We start from the raw sequence: 23,313 nt of genomic DNA, 5'->3' as shown, positions 1-23,313 counted from the left end.
TTCACAGGGAAGAAGGATAATAAACAATAAACATTAAGCATATGTTACTGGGGGTCTCTGAAATATGTGTGTGGTTGGGAGAGGTTGTGGCAGTTAATGGACTGTCAGGGGAGGCTGCTTTGGGAAGGTAAAATTTGAGCAGAGTTAAAGTAAAAGAGGAAGTTAGCGAGACAGATATATGGGGGAGATTTTCAGGCAGCTCTCTTAGGGGGCAGACCACTCACTTGTTTTCTTCTTCCATGAAGTATCTAGTCAAAGCTTTATCTCTGCAAAGCTTTTCATTTAAATTGTGTTATTTGACCTCATAGTATTGAGTTGTAAGGGTGTTTTTATACATTCTGATAAAGTCTTTTGAATGGGTATATAGCAAATATGTCCTTCCAAATTGTGATTTGTCTGTTTATTTTCTCTTTTTTTAAGATTTTTTTTATTTGTTTATGCATACAAGAACTGGGGTATAGGCCAGAGGTGTGGGGGGTGAGGGACTCACCAGAGACAGAGAGGGGAGCAGAACAGGTGGATCCACTGAGATCCACCGCTGAGGGGAGCAGCCGGGAGACAGGAGAGTTCTGCTGTGGTGCCTTGTGGGTCAGCTAGAGAGCTGGTCAGGGATCGAATTCATGCTGCAGTGGAAGCAATAGCTTGATAGCACTGAGAATTTAACCCCTTGCACCACCAGGGAGGCCCCTGTCTCTTCATTTTCTTAATGGGTCTCTTGAAATACAAATGTTGGTTTTGATGACATCCATTTTTGCTTATTTTTGTGTTTTATGAAGAAATGAAGAAATCTTTGCCTTCCTAATGGTTGCAAATGTATTCTCTACATTCTCTAGCTTTGATGCTTAAGACTAAGATTAATTTCAAGTGAATTTTTGTGTATGATGTGCAGAGACATTGAGGCTGTATTTTACATGGCTCTCCAGTTGTTCCACCAACATTTCTTTTCCCAATGATTTCCCTTGGTCCTCTTTTTAAAAAATCAACTTGTCATCTATACATGGTCTCTCTCTTCCATTGATGTAGATATCTATCTTCCCACCTATTCCTTACCATGGCTACATAATAAGTCTTAAAGTGCAACAGTATGAATCTGCTCACCTGTTCTTTTTCAAAATTGCTGTGACTCTTCTGGGTCCTTTACTTTTCCATTTCAATTTTAGAATCACATTGTCAATTTTTACAAAAAGACAATTATAATTGTAAGTGAGGTTATATTGAATCTGTAGATTATTAAGAGCAGAACTGACGCTGAATAAAATATTGGGCCTTGGAATCCATGAACATGATGTATCCCTTTATGTATTTAGACCAGCTTTCATTTCTCTCAACAATGTTTAATAGTTTTTGGTGTACAGGTCATATACATACAGATATAATGACATTTATGTCTAGGCATTGCATATGTTTTTTTAAGCTTTTTTATTTGGAGAAGATTTTGGAATATCAGAAGTGTTGCTAAAAGAATCCAGGGAATTATCATATACCATTCACTTAACTTCCCTTAATGTTAACACCTAAATCGTGATATAATGAAAACTAAGAAATCAACATTTGTCTAGCATGATTAATTAGACCACAGACTTTACCCCCCACCCCCACCCCCGTGTTTCCACTTAGGTTCTTTCTCATTTTCAAGAACCCACACTGAACGCAATGGTCTCCTGACCACTGTTGGGTATTTCTTTCTTCCATGACTTGGCACTTTTGAAGGGTGATGGTCAGGTGCTTTGCAGATATTGTCCCTCAATTTGGAGTTGTCTAATGTTTTCTCAGGATTATTTGGGGCTGTCTTATCAAGAGGAACCCCACAGGGTGATGTAGATCATATGAGGCATTTGCAACGCTTCCTTAATTACTGCGACATGAACTTTGATCACTTGATAAAGATGTTTCCCGGATTCCTCCACTGTATAGATACTAGTTGTCTTTTCATAATTAGTAACTTCAGGGCAGGAAGATAATCTGAGGTGATGCAAATCTTCTGTTTCTCCTTAAACTTGTGTCCATTAATTTTGGCATCCACCAGTATATCTTGCTTCCATGATTTCTCTGGAATCCTAATGATGATCTCTCTCTTTCTTTCTTTGTCATTTATTAATTGGAATCCTGCAAGAAGGTACTGTTTCTTTCTCCCATTTGTGTAATCATTATTTATGTAATCTATATATGGTATATAGACTACCAGATATTTACTGTATGCTTTGGCTTATAATCCAGTGCTACCTACCATTGTTTGTTCTGTTGCTCAAATTGCTCCAAGTTTGATCATTGGGGGTTCTTTCAGATTGGCGCCTACGCCTTTTCAATATACCCCCATTGTTTGCTTTCTGGTGATAGGATTCATTCATAAGACAATATTTTTGTTTCAATTACAACCATGCTTTGCTGGTACATACACACTCATGGTCAGTTCAAAATCTCTCCACTCCTTTCTGTGGATCCAGCTTTCCATCCATCATCATCTGTCCTGTTTGAAGAACTTCCTTTAACATTTATTATTGTGGGCCTCCCCAGTGGCACAGCAGTTGAGCGCTGGGCTGAGCGCTGAGCTGTGAAGCTGCCCGCAGTCTCTGCAGCACCGGTTCGATCCCCGGCCAACGGCGAGGGTCCCACATGGCACGCAGACCTCTCCTGCCGTGCCCCCTGCTCCCCTCAGCAGTGTATTTCATCAGTCTGCCTGTTCTGCTCCCCACTCTGGCTCTGGTGAATTCTCTCACCCTCCTGTGCTTCTGACTGTACCCAGTGCTTGTATAAATAAATAAATAAATCTTTTTAAAAATTAATTAATTAAAAAATAACATAATTGTGACACCTACATTCTTATAAGTATCTTTAAAACTCTTTATTTTGCCTTCATTTGTGAAGGACATTTTTGCAGTGTATAGAATTCTAGATGCACAGTTGCTTTCTTTAGCTATTGTAAAGACATGACCCCCCCATCAACTTCTGGCTTGTTTTGTTTCCAAAAAGAACACCACTGTCATTTTTGTTTTGTTCCTTTCTGTGGAATGTGTCTCATTCTTCTCTGGCTGCTTTAGGGTTTTCTCTTTAACTCTGGTTTCAGGAAATTGATTATGACGTGACTCGGTGTGGTTTCCTTTGTATTTATCCTCTTTAGGGCTCATTGAACTTCTTGGATTTGTAGATTTATAGTTTTTGTCAAATTTGGATGTGATATTTCAGCTGGGCCTCCAGGAAACAGCATTTGAGAATAAGAGCCAGCTGATGCATTATTAAAGACCTGGGCAGCCACACCTCTCAGAATGTGGTCTAGAAGTCTGGGCAGGCTTGTTAAAGCTTGGTGTTAATGGTATCACAATGTAGGTCACATTCTGGTGAGAATCTGTGAGTTCTCTCAGTTCCTTGGGGAGTTAAAGCAGCAGTGCCACTGCCTTTGGGCTTGTCTGTGGTGAGGGATACACCACACGCCACCACAGACACAGGAAGAAGATGAGTCCTTTGGAAAAGAGGCACATTTCCAGCTGAGGGAGTGGACCTCTTGCACAGATCCATTTGCCCTGGATGCTGCAGACATACCACATCCAGCCTCATAAAGCCCAGCAAGTAACAGGTAGCGTGTGTTTCCTCTGGGTCTCCCTCCCTGTAGGCTCTAGATCAGCTGGGCACCCATCCCCTACCCCCTGAGAAGCTGGCATTGCTGGGAGCCTGAACTCTCCCAGTCACCTCTGTGTCCCTGTCCTCTGCACCGCATTTGCAGCTGTGCCATAACCTCAGCCCAGAGTCCCAAATGTGGAATCCAGGCACTGTCCTTCCTTTCCCTAGGGAACTCCCCATGTCTGAACACAGTGTCTGCTGAGGCAGAAGGAAAGGGACAGCTGCATCACAACAGGCCCCACCCCATACTCCCTTTCACTTGCCTGCGAGTCCCCTGACCCTGTGGTCACCCTCCCCTCCCAGGAACCTATCCAGGAATTTCCTCCCTGAGAGAACCAGACCTAGAACCAGGGGGAGCAAGGGCAACACTCACCTCAAGTACAAATTTAAAAAACATGAAAACTCAGGGATTGGGGCCTCCCTACAGCCTAAGTTCGATCCCCGGGCAGGAAACTGACCCGCAGGTGCAGCAGACCTCTCCTGCCTCCCCACTGCTCCCCTCAGCAGTGGATTTCAGTAGATCCGCCTGTTCTGCTCCACTCTGTCTCTAGTGGATCCTCTTACTCCCTCCCCATACCTCTGACCTGCACCCCAATTCCTCTACACACATAGACAAAAAGAAAACTCAGGGATAAAGACAAGTCAAATTTTAATGCAACATTTTTTAACTCAAATGGAATGCAAATGCAACTCAACAACAAGAAAAGAACCCAATTTTAGAATGGGCAAAGGACTTGAATAAACATTCAAATGGACAACATGCACGTGAAAAGGTGCTCAGCACTATTAGTCATCAGGGAAATGCAAATCAAACCATAAAGCGATACCTCTTCACACCCATGGGGATGGCTGGGGTAAAAAAATTATGGAAAACAGCAAGTGTTGGCAAGGCTGTGGAAAGCTGCACTCCTTGTGCATTCCTGGTGGGAGTACAAACTGGTGTAGCCACTGTGGAAAACAGCTTGGTGGTTTTCTCAAAAAAAAAAAATCTAAACATAGAATGACCAAATAACATGACAATTCCACTGTTCTGTATATGCACCAAAGAAATGAAGGAAGGGGCTCAAACAAGTACTCACACACCCATGTTCATAGCGGCACCAGTCACAGCAGCTGAAAGGTGGAAGTAAACCTGAATATCCATCAACAGGAGTGCGGGGAGACAAAATGCAGGTCAGCAGATCCCTACAGAGAAGCAGTATGCAGTCATCAAAAAGGAAGGCAATTTCTACACCAGCTACAACATGGGACAATCTTGAAAACTATGCTAAGTGAACTCAGCAGACACAAAAAAGCAAATTATATATGATGCCACTTCAATGAGGCCTCAGAACAGAAAGATTCATAAAACCAGAAAAGTTCAGACAGGAAGTACAAGGCTGGGGTTGAGAGTGCAGGAGGGGTGGCATGGGTGTTTAAGGGGTACAGTTTTGGTGGAGGAAGAGGAAAGTGGGGGGCTGCTCACAGAGCACTGTGGGTGAAGGTAAGTGCCATGAAAAGCACACTTTGAAAATGATAACAATGGAACAACTTATGGCTTGTGCATTTCACCCCAGTGCCAAGAGTAAAAACACAAGAAGGATACCCAAGGCCAGTCTGGTTCCCAGGTCTCCAAGGCAGGCTCTTCACACAGTGAGTCCTTCTTCCTTCCCCTCTGAGCTCCATGGACCAGAGTCAGCACTTCACCTGGCCAGTGACCACTACTTGTAAAACAGCAGAACTCTTTCCTACTCAGTGTGGGTAGGAGAATATAAACAAAAGATCTGGTCTGGTTTTTAAAACTCTCTCCCTGAGCCTTCTAGCTGCCAGCCCTCCTAAATTCAGAAAACACACCAGGACCCCTCCTCCAGAATCCGGGGTGCCCCCCACACACCACTGACCCTAGGGACAGCACACTTATCTCACAAAAGATGGCCGTGGCTGCTGTGACAGCCCAGGGTGGCCTCCAGACACAGCCAAGGGACAGCCCAGGGCCCAGAGGGTCCCAGTGACCAGCCCACGCTCACGCAGCAGCAAACTCTGGCTACTCCCCCACCCTCCCAGTGCTCCTGCATCTTAACAGCCACAGGAACCAGGCTCCGCACCACTACGGCCTGAGCCACGAGGCCACAGGCCCAGCACAGCGCAGGCCCAGCCTGCTGCTTCCGACAGATGAGGTTGGAGTGCTCTTGGCAGGGGCTGGATCCCAATAACAGGGTTCCATGTGCCTGAGGTGCCTCAGCCTGGGCTGGGGAGGCACCGGGGCCTGTATACCAACCCTCCCAGAGGTCCCGAGTCTCCACTTGGTGTGCCGCGGGGTCCCAATGCCTTGCCAGCCCTCGAGTCACCTCGGCCAAGGGCCCTCGCTCTCACCACCCTCCACCACAGGGCGCTTTTAGCATCTTGTGCTTTTCTCCTCCTACCTGGACTCTTTGGCCCAATGAGCTGACTGACCCCCAGGCACTTTGCTCTTGGAGACTCGAGGGTCTGCATTTGAGTGCCTGGGGTGGGGGAAGCAGGCTGACATGCCCACCCGTTTTGTAACTCTGAAATTCCAGTGGGGCAGTGACCCCAAAACCCCAGGCTTTGTCATGGCCCCAGGTTTATCTACCATGCCTGGGGTGGGGGGGATGCAGGTCCTGAGTCCTAAGTCTCCCCACATGGGGGCCTGTGTCCTCCCACACTCACACCACACTTGGGGTACAAGCCAGGCTGCAACTCCCAGGGGCCCTTCCCACTTCCATGAGTAATTAGCACTTTCTCCTAGAAAAAGAGGACCCTGGGAGTCCTCTGCCTAGGGGCCCCCTGGCTTGTGGATTGCGGGGTGCCGGCTCCCAGTTAGCAGGCCCTCATCAAATGCTTTTCTTCATGGACAACAACAGAATTTCTTTGGCTGCAAGAAGAGGAGCAGCTGTCCATGCTGCTTATCCAAATACCGTTCTGGCAGGCCAAAGCGTGTTTTTTCTCTTCCCTGCAGGAGCTGAATCCCCACGCCGGGCAGTTGGAGGCACGCGTCCACACTCACTGCTCAGGGTCCCCCGCGGAGGATGCAGAACCCCACAGAACCCCCCGCCAAACCCTCGTGGAACCTGCGCGGAACACGAGGCGCAGTGCCACCAACCCCCCCGCACCCCAGCAAGCCGGCTCGTTTCTGTGGACAGCAAGATGGAAGACATGCCGCTTTAAATGCGGCTCTTTCCTGGCCACATGTTTCTTTCCATCTTGCCTCTGGGCTGACCCAGCCTCAGAATGCCCAGTGGCAGCCCCCAGGTCAGCCCACGGCGGGCTTCGCACCTGCGACCCAAGCAAACTGTCTCTGAGAGCAGTGTCTTCCAATAAAAGTTTCCTGTCTTTGCTTTTGGTTTCCCGTGGCTGCTGAGAGCTCTGGGCTTGCCAGTCCTGGTCCTTCTGCAACTCTGCACATGGCTGGTTTTGCAAACGGCTCACCTTGCAAACGGCTCACCTTGCACATGGCTCATCTTGCACACGGGCTCGTCTTGCACACACAGGCTCATCTTGCACACAGGTTCATCTTGTACACACAGGCTTGTCTTGCACACATGGGCACGTCTTGACAATCTGCAGTTTCCAGAAATTCGCACACTGTAACCACAAGTTCTCAAGATACCTGAGCCCATTTCCATGTCACCTCTGACACCCCAGTCATTCCCTAGCCCAGGGGCACCTCCTCGAGTGGCACACCGCCCCCTCCCTGAGTCTCTTTTCCTCCAAAACAAGTGCAAACCTGGCCACAGGGTATTAGGGTCCCTCCCTAGCCCACTTGGCACTGCAGCTCACCCTGGACCCACCTGGAGGGAGGAGGGGCCCCTCCCCCTCCAGCAAAAGGCCTGCCCCTCTTCTTGGGCCTTCCAACTCACTGACCACCTCCCAATGAGCCTCCCTCTCCCCACTCCTGTCAGCCAAAGTCACAAACCACCTGAATGTGGAATGTGCGGGTATAGCACTCACTGGGCCACCCACTGCTACTGAATCCCCTTCCTCCAAGGGAGACTGCAACCCACATGCCCTCTCCAGTGAGAGTGGATGGGATGCCTTCGTCCACCACTGGCATGGGTGAGCCATCCTGGACTTGGAGGAACACAGGGCCTGGAGGAACTACCAGGGCTGTTCCCAAGCAAAGGGGTCGAGCACCCAGAGGGCATGAGGGAGAGCTGGCCAGGAAACCAGGTGCTACAGAGTGGACTGTGGTGTGGATGGCTAGCTGTCCCTGATAGCCACTCACCCCCATTTCTTTAAGAAGAATAAATCCTCTAAGTTTCAGCAAGGCTGAAAGATACCTGCCCAGGCATTCCCAGAGTTCCCGCCTCCCTTGCAGCTACGTGCAGTCATGAGGCTGATGGATGTGAGAGAAAGGACACCTGCCACTTCCTAAGGAAAGGGCCCCTTGCTTTGCCCCTCTCTGCTGGCTCTGGGGGCAGGCACACCCCTCCTGAGCTGCCAGGTGGACGAGCCATGTGGGGGAGCTGGCACCCCAGACACCAGGGAGCTGCACATCAACCCACATGGCCCACATGAAAAGAAAAAGAAACTTCTAGCTTTGCTCACTTAACTTTGGACTCTGTTGCCGCTGCCAACCCCCTCACCCACTTAGCACAGCGACTGTGTCTGTCCGTAGCCTCCCTATTGTGGGCTGGTGGCAAGGGTAGGGGCCTAGCCACCTCTTGTTTTATTATTATTATTGTGAATGATACTTTATTCGGTCATTTATTTACAACAGAAATTCTGGTAATTCAAAGGTAACATCCTTGTCTGTGAGCTCCTTACAGACACCAGAAAAAGCTAAGCCCCACTGTGCTCTGCTGTACTTCTTCGGAGTGGGCCTGCCTAAGCCAGGGCTGGCCACGGCCAGGACCCGCTCCTATGCCCTCCCTCGGAGACCAGACCCTCGGGCGGCTCCTGACGCTTGTGCCTGCGTTTCATGCGGCTTTTCCGAGTCTTGCCTCGTCTTAGTCGCTGCTTTTTCACCAGGAACACGCTGCGGTTCTCAGCCACGCCATGCCTCCCCCTCAGAGGAAAGGCTGCCTCTCAGTCTCCATAGTGATCTAGGAAAGTACTTTGTAAACACTACAACCCTGCAACACACGTATGAAATTACTGTTGTTATAGCTCAATTCCCGCAGCTATCATCTGAGCTCAGCGCAAGACTGGCTTTTGCAGGAAATACTGGACTTGCTCTGTGTCCTCCGGTCATCTCTCTCATCCATGCCCCCCTTTGTCGTCTGCAAGAACAAAGGCTCCAGCACCGCTGCGGGGCTATTGTTGGCACCCACGGGTGTCCAGGCAACGTGCTTGGTGCCGTGGCCAGGAGGCAGCTGGTGTCACCTTCTTTGTCAGGGCCCAGGACCCCTGAGTCAGAAACGCTGCCTGTGCAGGGCATGAGGGCCATGCCTGAGATGGGGACTCCAGCAGAGCCCAGGCAGCTCTGGGGGGGACCTCATGATGGACACACCCCCTGTGAGATGCTGGTGGTGCCCACAGGCAACAGACCACACAGAGGGGCCAGAGAAGCCAGGGTGGACACACCATGTCCGCGTGGTGAGGACAGGCCAGAGTAGATGGGCTCCAGCTACCCCCCCGTGAGATGGTGTGACGCTTGGGTGGGGGAGGAGCAGTCTCTGGCCCAGTCCTGAGAGCCATGCCCTAGGAAAGAAGGGGAAGAGCCAGACAGGAGATGGGGCCAGTGAGGAGAACACCCCACACCCGCCCCAGCACACTCAGATGCCCCGTCCCCTGCTGCTCCCCGCTGGGCACAGACATGAGGTCTGAGTCGTCTGGCTCCTCCGGTGTCTATGTCTCTCCGGCAGCCTCCTCACCCATCTCCCTCCCACCAAGCCTGGCAAGGTGACCATGTCCCTCCATGTGAGAGCCCTCCAAGGACTACACTGCCCAGTAGGTGTTCAGTTAATGCTGGCAGATGAGGGCCAGGCACTCAGTAGGTGCTTTTACATCAACCCAGTCAGCCCCAGGTGCTCCTGCCCTCGGAGGGCAGGTCGTGGGCCTAACCCATGCGCTCTTGCCCCTGGGAGACCATGGTCCCGGATTCTCCTTGGCCATCTCTGCCAGGATCTGGGTGTCCTCAGGGGACCCCGAGAAGCGGGTGCCACAGAACCGGGAGGCAGTGTTCCCTTCCGTCTTCACATCGGGCTAAGACTCAAAACAAAACTGTCAGATTTCAGAACATTTCACAGCAGCAAAAATAACTGCAGTTGGGGAAAAAACACTCAGACACTTCTCAAAGTCATCTAGTCGCTTCAACAATGCGCCAGAAGCTTCTGGAATTGACAGGTTCAGTTTGCCAAGCACCAACTTCGCCTACCCGTGCCAGCCTCGCCTCCCAAGGCCCCAGCCCTGTGCGTGGAACCTCGGCACAGAAAGGGCACCTGGGAGAGGCAGCACAGTGCCTTTGTCACCCCCGCTGAGCACTGGTTCAAAACGAAGCCAGAGTCCAGCGTCCACAGCGCCATAGCCGGGCTGCAGGGCTGGGCGAGGACAACACCGGAGATGACGCCCCCTCTGGCCTGCAGCCCCGGCTCCCCTCCACCTGCTTGCCCTCCTCCAGGGAGGAGCAGGAGCCGCCACGTGTGCCCAGCCCAGGGCAGTCGGGCCACACACAGCTGTGTGGTAACGGGCAGCCGACGGGCTGCACCACCTTCCTGAGGGTGCCTCCCCTCCCCACTGCAGGGGAAGGGGCTCCAGCAGCCCCCCAGGCCCACGAGAACAGCACAGCCATGAGGCAGAAGGAGCCTGGGCTGCTGGCACCCCAGAACTGTCTTGGAGCCGGACCCTCTGCGGTCACTAGGGGCAGAATCCAGCATCACCCCAAGTGACACATCTGGAAGTGTCACCGCTTCCTCCAAGAGTCCGATGACGGGACTTGAGGACACTGAGGGGTCTGGGGGAGAGAAGGGCTCAGGGGCCATGAGTGGGCCCATCTGCGTCTTTCTAGTGCCCACCAGCACTCCTGGCCATGGGGACGGGTGGGCAGCTTGGCCTCTGGGGAGGGGTGGTGGAGCACACACTGGGTGGGGGTGCAGAGAGGGAGAGATATGGGCAGACTGGAGGCTCCCTCCAGAGGCAGGAAGTCACGGCAGATGTGGGGAAGATGTGACCCTGAACCCCAACACTTGCCCCAAGCAACTGGGGCAGGGTTAGCATCGTTCCTGGCATCAGAGTGTGGTGGTGTGGTGAGCAAGGCGATATGAGGGTGAAGACTGTGATGCCGGGCCATGTCTGGGGGAGATGTCTGTGGGCAGCTGGACCCCTGCATGTGGCAGGAGGCGTGGGGGGGTCCCTCCCTGCAGTGCACCCCGCCGAGGTCAGCTGAGAAGGGAGAGGAGTCCAGGCAGGGGCAGTGTCCTCAGAGGGGCAGGATGAGCCCCACAGGGGCGGGGCAGGAGGGCAGTCCTGTCCCAAGGAGGCCCCGGAATGGCTGAGATGTGGGCCTAGGGGCTGAGGACAGTACAGGGCCGCGGGGGAGTTTTCCAGGACAGGCAGAGGTTGGGGAGCTGGCTGGGGGTCCAGAGGGGTTCAGAGGTGAAGGCATGGCACCCGGGGCATGGTAAGGAGGGTACGAGACGAGCAGGGCGGTTATTCCTAGATGCGGGCGTCTGGCCTCCCTCCAGTCTCGACCACTTCTTGCTTAGTGTTTTTCTTAAATTCAGACCTGAATCATCTCACGCTGTGCAGCTCGCTTTTCTGCTAGGCAATATTTTTGGTGAAATCACAAAATTGAGGGACTGACTTCCAACACATGAAGACAAAGGCATGATTTGTAAAATCCCCATCCAGGCCTCCAGGGCACGAGGAGGTCCTCTGGGCCCCCCTTTTGGAAACCGGGGCAGGAGGGGCAGAGTGGGTTCTGAAGTCAGGGCCAGGGTGGACCCCTCTTTGACCCTCAATGGCTCCTGGGACATGGAGTCACAAGCCAGGAGTGTGGGGGTGCGGCTGCGAGAAGATGCCCCACGCTGGGCCTTTGGGGGGCCTGGGGACCCCCGCTGCGCTGGACATGGCAGGACAGCCCCTCGGGGGCTGCTAGGAGCCTCTGTCCCGCGGGTCGCCTGAGAGCTGCCCCTGCCTGTCTCCTGGCGGCCAGGCGCCAAGCTCCAGCCGAGCTCTAGGGCAGTTACACTCCCAGCTTCAGCACCCCCTGCCCCAGGGGCAGAGTGGAGGTGTGCACCAGCCCATGCCCACCCCAGGGGCATCCGCTTTTAGGAGGACCTGGTGAGGAGATGCAGGTCCACTGCATGGCCTCGGGGCTGTGGGAAGCAGCCTGTACCCTGGAGGGCTCTGGCCACCAGCGGCACGGGCAGGCGCTGCCCCAGACTGTCCCCTGACCTGGTGCCCGGGCAGCCTCGCAGCACCCAAGGTGGGCCTCACTCCCCGAGAGGAGGCTGGAAACATCCTCCTACCTATTTTCACCGTTTTTAAATTGGGTTCTCTCCCAGCTACCAGGATCTGCAAATAAAACTTCACACATGGTTTCTGTAGCTGCTTCCTAAAGCAAGTCCTTTTCAGGCGAGAAACTGAGGCAGAGTTGCAGGATTTTAGAGCAGGATGGACCTTCAAAGAACAGGCAGCCCAACCTTCCCCCGCGACAGAGGTGGAAGCTGAGGTCCCGCAGGTACCTCACCCTTCTCCCACCTGCTGCCGCAGCCCCAGTCCATGTCTTCCTGGGGCTCTCCCCCTGGCGATGGCCCAGGCAGAGAGGGTCCCGCAGGCCCCTCGGTCTCCCTGGCAGCAAGTCTCGCTCTCTGGAAGCCAGGCAGCCTGGCTGGGCGGGGCCACCGCGCCGTGCAGAAACCAGCTGAGTTCGGGGTCAGAGCCAGGCTGGGCTGGCCACGCATGCTTCTCGGCACTGGCTGGGCCCGGGCCTGGACTGAATCCTGGCTGTCCACAGAGGAGGCCAGGCGGGTCTCCCCCTCCTCTGTGCCGGGACCCCGCGCTGATGGCACCCCAGGGGCGGGCTCTCACACAGCAGCACACAGTGACCAGCGTGTGGCGTCACCCCCACACCTGGCTCTCAGGGGCGGGGGTGGCCCCTGCCCTCCAGGGCCCTCCCAGGCCCGCAGGGCAAGGTAAGTCCCCGCCACCAGCATGCTTAGATCACTCCAGCTTCTAAACTGCAGGGTTCAAGAAGCAATCTGAACACATGGCTATAAAAATGTGTTTGAAAAGAACATTCCCCACTCATACTGGCCCTCTGCCCGCTTCCACTTTGGGGTTCTGGGCAGACTTTTAGAAGCAAACTTCTCACCAATTACCCAGAGCAAAACAAGTCCCAGAAGACCTCGGCGGGTGCCAGGCAGAGCAAGGAACAAACCCTCCTGCAAAGACTTTCCACTCGGTCTCCGGAAACCCCAGGAGATGCGCCTCACGTTGGCATCGGCGTGCCCACAGCTGACCGGGTCCCTGCCCAGGACTCAGCTGGCCTTGGCCCCCACTCCCAGGCCAGAGGAGGCCCCTCGGCTCCCGGGCCCCTCCCACATCCAGGTCCAGGGACGCTGAGCAGAGGCAGAGCAGCCAAGCGGGACCTCACCCTCCTTCTGGCTTCATCCCTGCAGACCCTGGGTCCCAGGGTGCACTGGCCAGGGGCCTTTTTATAGGACGCTGCATATCCAGGGTGAGGTCACAGGCTGCTGAGGAGTGGGGATTCCGGGGGTCCATCTCTTCTCATCTCCCATCACTCCAACGCCAGTCATTAAGGGAAGAGCAGGAAGCAGGACCCCCAAAACATGTTCTGCTCAGGGCCAAGGGCCTCACTGTGCCCTGGGATGATCTCTATATGCTCACAGCAGGGCCTTTTGGGGCTCAAACTCCCCCAGAGCAGTGGAGGCCTTGCCGGCTGGATGGGAAAGTGTCTTTTCAGAGCTTCCCTCTCATTCACACAGTGGGTTGCATAGCCCTGTATTGTGGGCTGAAGCTTGGGCCTCCAGAGTAGAATCCAGCCTGGCCCAGCCCTGCCGGAGGAAGCTCTGTGCAGAGCAGATAGTCCTGGCAAGAGACAGCAGCAATCCTGCAGGGCAACAGAGGGCAGAGCTGGGTGTAGAAAACTGGAGGCATCTGGAAGACTTCCTGGAGGAGGCGGCTCCTGAGGACCAAGTAGGAATTGACCAAAAAAACACATTGAGGAAGAACATCCTGGGGGCGGGAGCAGAAGTGGCCTGTGAGCAAAGCCAGAGGAGATCATGTGAGAGCCGGTGGGCACTAGGAGGGCAGGGGTCAGAAGAAGGCTGCTGGACTCAGATCAGCCAGGGTGGGCACCTGTGCTGTAGGGAGTGTGGGCTGCAGCGGGGAGCCATGGAGGACTCTAGCTGGCAGTAGCTCCACCGGGCTTTGTTTTGGGAAGGTCATGCCAGGACAGGGCAGCATGAAAGGAGGCAAGTGGGGGGCGGGGGCTGGACCCACAGAGCCGCACTCCAGGCCTCCCCAGCCTCACAGTCCCTCCTGCCACCCTAGCTGTGCCGCCTGAGTCCTGCCCTCGGGGCGTGCACCTGGGGCCTCCCTCCCCGCTCTTCCGGGGAGGGTATTCGATTCTTTTGGATGCTGCCAGCAGGCACAGGCTGCACCCAAGTGTGATGAGTCTCAGGTCAGGCCTTGGCCTCCCTCCAGACAGGGGCCTGTGCAGGGAAGGGATGGCCCTGCCCCTCTGGGCCTGAGCCCCACAGGGCAGGGCACCCCCAGGGTGGGTTCCAGGGAGGCTGGGCAGGGTGTCCTGCAGGTCCTGTGGCCTCTGCCCGGCAGTTCAGCCACACCTGGTTCTGCTGTGTCCCTCGTGGGCATGTGGGGTGCAGGGGACCCCACCTCCCTCGGCCCTCAGCCCCTCCAGCCTGCCACAGCCCACTCTGTCCGGCTGCCGCTGGCCCTTGCCTGCAGACGACAGAGGACCAGGGGAGGCCGCAGGCCCGGGGGTGGGAGCCGCCGCAGTAGGGGACGCCCGGTGTGCTGAGGACCAGCGAGAGGGGCCGACCTGTGACAGGTCAACACAGGGCTCTGGGGGGCGGGTCTGTCACCCGTGGGCGCCTGCAGGACTGGGATGGGGCCCACAGCGGCTCCCCACCCACCCTCCCCCTCTGCCTGGCTGAATCCCCGTCTTCCCTTCCCAGAGTCAGTGCCGGAGGGTGGGGGCTTCCCTCCTGCCCACCTGCACCTCTGAGGCAGCCTCCTGGGAAGCTCACCAGGAGACGGCTGGAGCGGGCTGGCTTGGAGGACCCACCGCAGACCCGGAGGTGCAGGGAGCCCCCACAGGAGAGTGCTGCAGGCCCATGAAGATGCTCTCAGGGTGAAGGACCCTCTGCTCAGGGAAGGCGGCGCGTCTAGGCATCAGAGCAAGTCAGGGGCGCGGGGGTGCAGAGTGCTGGGCTCGGCGCGGTGGCAAGCTCCGCGAGTCCCGGACAGCAGCGCCAACGGAGTGCCGTCAGCCAGGACTGGGAAACCGAACCACTCAGTGGCAGCAAACCAGGCCGGTAAGCGGGCCAAGGTCAAGCCGCCACAGGAAAACACTAAGCCCCTGAGTTGATGCACCCCAAACCCCGGGCCCCCATCTCCCCCGAACTCTCCAAGCCTACAAAAGTGACCCACGTGCCCAGGGAAGGTGGCGGCTCGCCGGACGCTATGCAGGGAGGACACTGCAGGACAGACCCACCCCAACTCGTCCCTCTTCCTCTTCCAGCCTCCAGGCCAAGGACGGAGGTTAAGTCAGCCAGACTCAGCCAGAGTTCTGCTGAACCACAGCCGAGGGGAGCCCCAGACGGCACCAAAGGTGCTGGGCCAAAGGGGTTCCAGAGTGGCAGAGGGTTCCAGACTCGGAGCCGTGGGCGCGGGGTGGCAGGGCACAGGCTCCAGAGAAAGGGCTCCAGTGCCCTTGAGGCTGTCCAAGGTCACACCTTCGTGAGGCAGTTCGCTGACGGCAGCCAGGGTGGCGGCCCTGAGAGCTGTTCAACCGCAGAGCCAGGTGGGGATAGTCCGCGGGCAGCGGCAGGGCCATCGGGTCCGCGGGACAGGCTGCCCACAGCTGACAGGGGTCCCGGTGCAGGGGGACAGTAAAAAGAGATGAAGAATGAGCAGGGAGGGGGTGGAGGCCTCCCTGGCCAGTGTCCAGTGCGGAACTGGTCACCAGGCCAGGATCTGTGGCTGGAAGGAGGGCGGGTACCCAGGAGAAAGGACCCCACACGTGGCCGTGGCGGCAACACCCCAGCTCCTCTCCAAGTGACACACCCTTTCCCTTCACCATCAGGGAGGAACCAGGCGCTGGCGGTCCGACACAGGACCCTGGAGGCCGAGAGTGGGTGACCCTGGCCTGAGGGTTGAGGCAGTAAGTAGCGTCCTGCGCCGAGTGCAGCCCTGCTGAGCCCTTGGTCGGTGAGCCCACCCCCAGCCAGTCCCCTGGCACCTGGACACGTAATTCAAATAGAGCGACTCGGCGGTCGGCACCACCCAGCTTGGCCTCGCCCAACACGATCTGCCCCTGCCCCCCGCCCCAGCCAAGAGAGCGAAGCAAAGCCCACGTCACAGAGGGGAACTGCACAGGGTCAGGGGCCTCCTGTGCAGACCCAGAGGACACAGAGCCACGGTCCCATCACCTCCCCATTGATGTGGCCAAGCTGCCCAGGAGAGTCGGGGACATCCTGCACACTGGCCATGGAGGACAACAAGCCCAGCAAAGCAGCTGTCCACTTGCAGCCCCTACAAGATGTGGTGTTTGTGGGCACAAGGAGCGGGCCAGGCCCACGAGGGACAAAACAGCTTGCATGGCCTTGGAAGGGACAGCGGGCTGTGATAGCTCTTGACTCCATGGCATTGTAGCCTGAAGTGTCCGTCACGTGGCCAACCAGACACGTCACAACGAGACCATGAGAACCCAACTGAGTGGACACTTGGGGAAGATACTTTCAGGGGGTTTAAGCCCTAAGAAGATTCCTAGGCCTGTTACATCAATAAGAATATTAGGGGCCCCGTGATCTGGGGCATGCAGGATGCCCCCTCAGGAGAACAGGCAGATGGCCACAGCCCACACCCCCAGTCACCTGGAGGGGCAGCCCCTGCTGGGCCTCAGAGAGAGGCAAGATGGTGGCCAGTGCAGGTCTCGGGCAAGCCTTTCGCGTCAGATGGCCAGGACCTGCAGTCTCAGGTGTAGTGGTGACGGAGGCTGATGCCAGGCAGCCCCCAGGAGACAGCGCAGGTACCCAGGGCCTGGGCCAGCAGCGACATCTGTGGTGGAGATGGGTGAGCTGCAGACCCCGAGAGCATGCCGGCCACAAGAGCCAGGCGGCTCCCTGCTGGGGAGGTCCATGCTGAGATGGGGCTGTCAGGTCAGGGCCCAGCTGAAGTGGACTTGGTCCATCTGAGACTGAGCCCAAGCAGGGCCAACCCATGACTCCCCAGCGGCCTCCACCCACTCACACCTGCAGCCACTCAGGTCTCCACAGGCTGATTGGGGGAGGGATGGCTGAACTGCCCTCCCAGGCCGGCAGGGCACAGCACAGGCCTACATGGGCGGCAGCTCTCGAGGCCACTCACAGCACCCCGAAGCACAGTGAGAAGGAGGGTTCCCCGAGGGCAGAGACAGTTTGCATCTCCCCAGCCCGACCGACAGCAAACCCTGCTCCTTCCCCGACCCAGAGATGCCCCCCAGCTGCACAGCCTGCCCTGCCCTCCCCCCCAACCCCTGCCCAGGCCTGGCTGACCCACCATCCCAGGAGTTGCATTTCCTCTCCCAACTCACCAAGGTGCAGGCAAGCTGACAAGGGCAGTGAGCAGGCAGCCAGGCAGCCGGCCTCGGAGCAGAGGGCTGCAGAAACATTCCCGCCACTGGTGAGGGTTTCCGAGGCAGCTCCCGGGACCTGGCCTCCTGCCCGAGGCCTCGTGTGGGAGAGGAGCATGCTGGAGCCTGAGTGCGAGTGCTTGGTGTCCCGGGGGCAGGTGGGGCCAAGGGCGCAGGCAAGGGGACACCCAGGAGTGGAGCTCAAACCCACCGGCTGGTGCCTACGTCCCTCCCGCAGCCCAGCGCAGCCCTGGAAGCCTGCAGGGGTGGGGCTTTTCCACGCGTGTGGTCATGGGGGTGCGTGGGAGGCTGGGTGCCCTGGGTGTGTGTGCACTGGGCACATGTGCACCTGAGTGTGCTACCCCAGACCTGGCCCCACCCCTGGGGGCCCCGCCTGGCTCATCTGTCCAGCGGGAACATGGAGCCCCTTCCTCCAGACCAGCTGGGGCCAGTGATCTCGCAGCAGGCTGCCCGCCCGGTCCACAGCTCCCATTCCACTGCAAAGGGCCCGGGTTTCCATCATCTGCTGTGGTGGCCTGCCCGGTGGGTGGTGCTGGGACCCTGCTTTGTGAAGCACACCAGGAGGTCCGAGCGAGGGTGCTACCTCTCCGAACGTCTGCTTCCCAGGCTGGCAGGGCGGCCCCAACCTCTACCCAGCCCCCGTGCTTGAGAGCAAACCCAGGTGTCCCAGGTTGTCTTGGCACAAGCCCCAGGGGGCCAGAGTCCTCTTCCAACAGCCCCCTTTGAGCTGAGAGGAGACCTGGGAGAGCCTGGGGCACAGCGCAGGCCAGGGCTGCATGGACATTGGGCTCAGGGCGTGAGGCTTCAGGGCTCGGGGCTGCAGGCCCGGGCAAGGAGCTAGGAATGGGCACCTGCACCCCAAGGGTGACCAGCCCTGGTGTCAGGGGTAAAGGGGAGTGACCAGTACAGCAGAGGCACAGGGGGTAGGGGGATAGACACCCGTGCTCTGGGGACCCTCGCAGAGATGCCTCTACCGCGGCAGCTCCTGCTCCTCCCAGAACAGCCATGGCTGGTGCTTCTGTTTCCTTCTTGGCCCGGCGGGAAGCTGGCGCCTGTCACAGGCGCGAACACTGACTTTTGAAATTGTGATTGTTTGCGAAATCCACGGGCCTGGGACTTTACAGGAATCCCCTTGGGTCTCTGCCTCACCCTCCCCTCCTGCTGAGGATCCAGGAGCCCATCTTATGGATGAGGAAAGCAGGGAGAGCAGAAGGACTGGTCCACGGTTGCACCTAGTCCAGGGGGAGCTGGAGGCTGGACAACTCCCCGGCCTCCCCATGGCCCTTGTCCTGGGGCACTCGCCCCATCCCAGACATGGAGGCCCCTGCACGTCCACACGCGCAGGGTGCTCACCTGGGAGCCCCCGGGCGGTGGTCACCAGAAGCCCTCAGCCCTGCTCCCCGCCCAGACATGGCCCAGATGGGCCCTCCCAGCGCAGCCCGCCCCGGGCCTCCCCTCCGAAACCAGCCTGGGGGCTTGGCGGGGCCAGCAAGCCAGGGGTCCCGGCCACTCGCCTGGGCCGTCCCCGCCGCTGTCCTGAGATGGCCCGGACCAAGGAGCTAACTGCAGTTACTCAACGAGAATGAGGACAAGTTGTTTGTGGTGGCCGCAGGCCAAGGGTTCCAACTGTGGCCTCGAGAGACATCTGGGAAGGGGCTCAGCTGCCCGAACCCCTCCTGGGCAGCCTCGTCCTCGGCACTCACTGCTCCGAGGGGGAGCTTGCCCTGGTCACGCTGCCCTTGCTCCATGCTTTTCCAATAAAGACCAAACCCACAGGTTGGCACCGGAGGCCCCGCTGGCCCCCCTTCCCAGGCCCCCATGGCACCCTGAATTCCAGCCAGAACCCATCCTTTCTCCGTGCACCGTCCCCATGCCCCAGGGCCCAGCAGAGACTGCCGGGCCCTCAGCACCGCCTGCCAATGCCCCCTGCTGCTCGGTTTCTGTGTGAGCCTCAGGGTGCTCTCCGGGCCAGAACTCAGGCCCCCCACTCGCAGGTGTGGCGAGACCTGGCGCTCACTGGGTGCTCCACGCAGTGCCCACTCACCGCACCCCTCTGCCCTTCCCTGGGCGTGGCAGCTCCCCCTCCTCCTCTGCCTGACCCAGTGCCAGACCCAGGAGCTCCGTCTGCCCCTGAGCCCTGCTGCCCACTCCCACTAGCTGCCCAGCGGCTCCAGGGCCTCTCCCGGCTCCAGGTTGCTGGTGTCACAGGGAGTCGCCGGCCCCTCGCGCCAGGCACGCCCGGCTATGGAGCGCCTCTGGCTGCGCGTGTGAATCCCTGTGAACGGAACCATCCACGCGGACCTGGCCCTCGGCCGTGGCCTTGCCCTTGTCCTTGGCCTCAGGTGGTGGGACAGTGGCTCCAGCCCCAGCACGCAACTCCAGACAGCATCCCGAGGCAGGAGGAGGCCGGAACCCGCCGAGCACCGCGGGGATCACACCGCTTCTCAGGACCCGGCTCTCCAGCCACGTGCAGCGACGGAGCAGGGCACGCCGGGAGCCGCAGGCCCTGCCTGGTCCCTGAGCCAGGACCTGGGCGCCCCCTCCCCACCCAGGCTCAGCCTCCGGCCCAACCTGCCCTCTGCCGGCCTCCTGACATGGGTCTGCTGCCTGCCCAGCCTCACCCTCCCCATTCCCAGGAGCCCCAGCTGCCAGGACACCGGCAAGGAGGGTCCTTCTGCAGGGAGGTGAGAGCTTCTTGAGAAATGGACCCCAACCCAGCGCAGCGCCAGCTCAGTGCCCCCAAGGACGAGGCCGCAAGAACTGATGGTGTCCTCGGGGGTGTCTGCTGAGATCTGGCTCCAGAAGTCACAGCCTGCTCCTGGCGTCCGAGGCCTTGGCCAGGGGGTGGCTCGTAAAAGACATTACGCGCCCCCCACCCCCGCCCCTGGCCTGGCTGGAAGAAGGGGCTCCAGTCTTCCTGCTGGGCAGGAGCCACAGGTGGGGGCGGGTGACATGCATTCCCTAAGAGGTCATCTGAGGGTGGAACGATGGAGGCCAGAGGGGCAGAGGAGTGTCCACAGTGACACCTGGAGCTCACACTAGGGTGGGGCCAGGCATCTCCCTGCCCCCACCCTGCTCCCTGCAGCCGCACAACCCTGGTGGAGCTGTGGTGAGGACCCAGAGCCGAGGCAGCCTCAGAGCCGCGCCCCCTTCCAGACTGTCTTCCCTTCAGGGCTGCTGTGGGGGCCCCTGTGAAGCTTTGCGGGTCATAGTGGGGAGAATCCTAAGACCCTCTTGGGTGGCCTGCAGTGCCCAGGGGGAGGAAGCTCCTCCCTCCCTTGTGCCCAGGTCATCTGACTGGCCTCACCCCTCTGGGTGGTGGGAACAGCCTGCAGGACATACCTGTCCCAGCAGCAGGACAGGGCAGTGGGCACAAGCTCCCAGGTGCCCTCCACGCCCCCTCACATCCCCCACACCCACTCCCTGGGGTCCGGGGGCAGACGGGGTCCCACCTCTTGGCCTTGCCCCCTGGCGGTGCCTGAGTGTGGGTGCGGGTGGCTGCCAGCCTGGCCGGGTGTCTCACCCACTGTGCTGGGCTGGGCACAGGGGGCAGGCGGCAGGGCCAGGGGCTTGGGCAGGGCACAGCCGGGAAGGCCCCAGGCGGCAGGGCTGGGTTGGTGACAGGCAGCCAGCGCCCAGGCTGAGGACAGGACACTGTGTTTTGATTATTTCCAGTTTCCTGACCCCCAAGTGGTGATTTAATGTTCCTGTTTACTCCAAGGGTTAGAACAGAAGGCGGGACAGCTAAGCTGGCCTCCTCAGCCTCCCCTGGCGTCACCCCCAAACTCCCAGCAGTAAAGCAACAGAGGGAGCGAAGGGTACCAGGGGAGGGTGCAAGGTCTCAGGTGCCCAGAGCCAGGGTGGGCTCTGGGCCAGGGCTGCCCGGAGCTGGCCGGAGCTGGCCCCTGGGGGTCTGCCCAGAGGGAGTACAGCCGGCCAGCCTGGGGGTGGCCTAACCTGGGGGCCTATGGGGCCCACCCTGCCTAGCCCCACCTGGCCTCCGGCAGCACCTCTGAGCCCACGGCTCTGCAGTGTCTCCAGCATGGGCTCCGCGGGCCGTCTCCCCGGGGTGTCTGCTGGGTGGGCAGAGCCAGGAGCCTGTGGCTGGCTGGGAGGGGCTCCAGCAGCGAGCGTGCTCCTGGCTCCAAGGCCTGGGCGTGCGGGGTGGCTGTAAAACCGCTGCGAAGCAGCCTCCGTGGCCTCTTCTGATGTTGCCACCCGCACAGCAGTGAAGGGTGTTGACTTTTTTTAATTACAAGTAATTCAGTTTTTGTTTAAATCTACCGTAGTTGGTGTCATCATTGACCAAAAAATTAAAATGCTGAAATGCTTTCTGCTTGGGGCACCCTGCCCTACTGGGTCCACTTCTTCACATGAGAAGCATCCTCAAAGCTCTGGGCAGCCGCTGGGCCCGCAGGCAGGGAGACCGCAGCGGGTGGGTGCCGCAGTCCCTATGTGCAACCAGGGGCAGAGGGAGTGGGGTGCGTGCCAGGGAAACAACTGGTCTCGGCACGCAGCTCGCCACTCCTGGAGCTGTGTGCACATGGCCCAGGCCCCTCTCCAGCCTGCATTGTGCCCCCACAGCAGCACCAGCCACAGAGGGTCCCAGCCCGCCCGGGGCCGGGCTGCGGAGCTGCAGGCCCGTGAGGCCCTTTCCTGGGGTTTGTGAGACCGGGATCGCTCCCAGGTGCTGCCCTCATCACCTCTCCAGGTCTTGGCTGTCCTTTCAGGGTTCAAAACAGCATCGTGACCTCGTGCTGCCCATCTGCCATGAGGCAGGTCAGGGAAGCTCAGGGGGGACGTGGCCAGAGTCCAGAGAGGGACCAGGGGAGCCCCACACCACGGTCTCATGCTCACAGAATGGAGGAGCCCCCGGATCTCAAGCTCCAGGGCCTTCCTCCCCAGGCCCATGCCTCTGACCCCATGGGGGGACTCAGGAAGAGGCCAGGCGCTCACCATGTCTCCCCGCTGCCCCGCCTCCTCCTATGGCCCCTACAGGCCTGCCCACCCATTTCTTTCTAGCTCCCCAGAGGGGAATCTCGGAGCAAGCTTGTCCCCCCAGTCAAACAGGGAACTCGGGGGACAGGACCGTGATGTCACAGGGTGCCAAGCCTGCCTCACAAGAATGCCAGCAAATATTTACAGGACAAAGTTCTCTTAATCCTAAAACAGCTCAATCAAGCCCCTCACTGGTGAGTCTGGGGGTGACCTAAGCTCCCGCAGTGACAGGGAGGGAGAAGAACAGGGCCCCAGGGCCTCTCACGCCCCTCTCCACAGCCCACCAGCACGCAGGACAGCCACCCGCCCGCCCCTGAGCACCCCCCCCCCCGACCCAGGAGCCTCCTCGTGGGGGAAGGAGAGGCGGCCAGCCAGGGAAAGTTTCTGGGGCTCAAGCCCTGTTCAGCCACCGACCCGACCAGCTCCTCCTCTGACTCGAGGGGTTTCAGCCAACATCCGCTGTGGCCCCAGTGGGAGAGGTGAAGCTGTGCCCACTCCGACCTCTGCACCCATGGTGGGCAGCACTGGTCGCCAACTGAGTTCACATTGGCCGTCCGGGTTCCGGACGGTCCCATCCGGGTCCCAGTGCAGGCAGGAGGTGGCCGCCCCTCCCAAAGGAAACAAGGCGACTCCTGTCTCCTGCCTGGCCTACGAAGACACTGGGCTGGGAGCAGTCACCGGACCGCCTCCTGCTGGAGGCGATGTCAAAGGAAGCTGGAGGGAGACCCCACCACGTTGCGAGGGAGCGTGGGCACCGACATTCCCCACGCACCCGCGTGACCAAGGCCTGGAGCCAGCCTAAGCGCCCCATCCAGGTAGCCTCCTTGCAGTTCCAGGGGTCCTTGGTCGGAGCTTGTTTCTTGCCAGCTCCCTTACGTCTCAGCTCACTGTCATCCCCTCCAGAGAGTCCCTCCAACTTG

The sequence above is a fragment of the Talpa europaea genome, assembly GCF_964194135.1.
Source record: "Talpa europaea genome assembly, chromosome: 8".
Classification (NCBI taxonomy): Eukaryota; Metazoa; Chordata; class Mammalia; order Eulipotyphla; family Talpidae; genus Talpa; species Talpa europaea.
Note: the sequence above shows the minus strand (reverse complement) of the source record.